The sequence below is a fragment of the Venturia canescens genome, chromosome 3 (assembly GCF_019457755.1).
Source record: "Venturia canescens isolate UGA chromosome 3, ASM1945775v1, whole genome shotgun sequence".
NCBI classification, from domain to species: Eukaryota; Metazoa; Arthropoda; class Insecta; order Hymenoptera; family Ichneumonidae; genus Venturia; species Venturia canescens.
In genome coordinates this window covers 27447366-27449191 of record NC_057423.1, presented here as the reverse complement: position 1 = coordinate 27449191, position 1826 = coordinate 27447366, and positions in this window count along the sequence as shown.

The window sequence follows — 1826 nt, the reverse complement described above, 5'->3', positions numbered from 1 at the left end:
GAGAACTTCGAGACCATCGAGATCATCGAGAACATCGAGATTATCGAGATCATCCAGAATCCTAAGAACATCGAAATGGTTAAAAATCATCGTCAGAAGAGGGTCATCTTCAAAAGCATCATGGGCATCATTATCAACATCCCAAAAATTTTTTGAGAACAAAAAAGATCTAGTTCCTAGATTTTTTTGTTCTGGGGGGCATTTGTGACGTAACACTCGAACCCCAACCTAACCTCCAAAAACATCGCGACGCGGCGCGATGTTTTGACCGAGCGCGTACAACGACCGGGGAGCCGCGTCACTGCTGGCCGGCAGCGGCCGTACTGGAGGGCAATACAAAGGCCCGATACAAGCGGCGGAGCGCGACACTAGCGGCGCCGCGTATTAAAAACTTGAACTGTTATATTTTTTTGTTTTGTTAATTAAAATTCAACGCGATTTCATAAAATATTGTAACTAGACTCAAATGAAGCGGAAAATTATAACGGATCGAAGGAAAATAATAAAAAGATAATTTCTTTTAAAAAATTGGTATCAATTCAAATAAAACAAGACGCGTGTTTATGACGCATGCGCGGGTGGAGCGTTGATGGGCTATAGGACGCGTACGTGACTTTTAGCAATTGTAATTATTCGAATCATATTAAAACAACTAACAATGTTAAAAAATGAAGAAAATTAAATAATAACGGATCAAATTGAAGTTTTTGTTGTTGAAAATCGCAATAAGCTGAAATTCATAAAAAGCGGAAATCAATCAAAATTGAATAAATCGGAATTGTTAAATTTTTCAAAATCAAAATTCCGCGTTCTCACGTTTCTTTCATACCTGCTCCTTTTAAAATTAAGGTAGCTCGAACCGACGCGTGGCGGCGTTCAGGCCAGGTCGGCAAGAGCGTTACGTTACAACTGGCGCCCAACGCGGGGCAGGTATTGCAAAAGAGCGTGAGAATAATTATTGTTAAATTCGGTAAAAATAATTAATCAGAAAAAATGGCGGAATTTCATTCATTGAAAAATAACGATGACAAATTATCTAAAATTCTTGACACCGTCGAATCAATTCAATTATTTATGAAACGAATGGAGAAGCGTATCTCCGAAAATTTTGAAAAAATTAAAAATTTGGAAGAGAAAATTGATCAGCGATTCCAACATCAGGAAGAATCGGTCATCAACGAATTAAGGGACGTTCGAGCTTCAATAGGGGATCAAATCTATGAGATCGCCGGTTATTTTCAAAACGAAGTCGAAATAACGGGTCAACATGTTCGAGAAATTAAGGAGGCCACCTTTCAACGGTCACAAAAAGAAGAGAAAAACAGGGTCATCAAACAGCCTACCCAGACAACGAAGGACAGCAAAATTAAGTTGAAGCCACCAACATTTGACGGCTCAAACAAAACGAGACCGATTAAATTTATTAAGGAGTTCAGACATTATTGTGAGGTTACAAAACCAACTCTCACAGAAATTAAATATTTATTGGGACAATGCCTCGAGAATTCAGCAAAAGAATGGTGGGTCCTGGTTGAGGATCAAATCAATGGATTCGAGGACGTGGAGAAGAAATTCATCGAACGATTTTGGAGTTTAGATGCCCAAAGGCAAATTCGAAAAAATCTGGAGTGTGGGTTTTTCAACAACAATGGAAAACTCGGGATGGTAGACTACGCTATCCGAATTTTCGGTACCGCACGAGAACTAATTCCACCACCAAGCGACGAGGACATTTTACAATCTTTGGCTCAACATTTTTCGGAGGAGATACAAGCAACTGTCATTAACAGAGGATTTAAAACTTTTGAAGAATTCATCAAATTTTT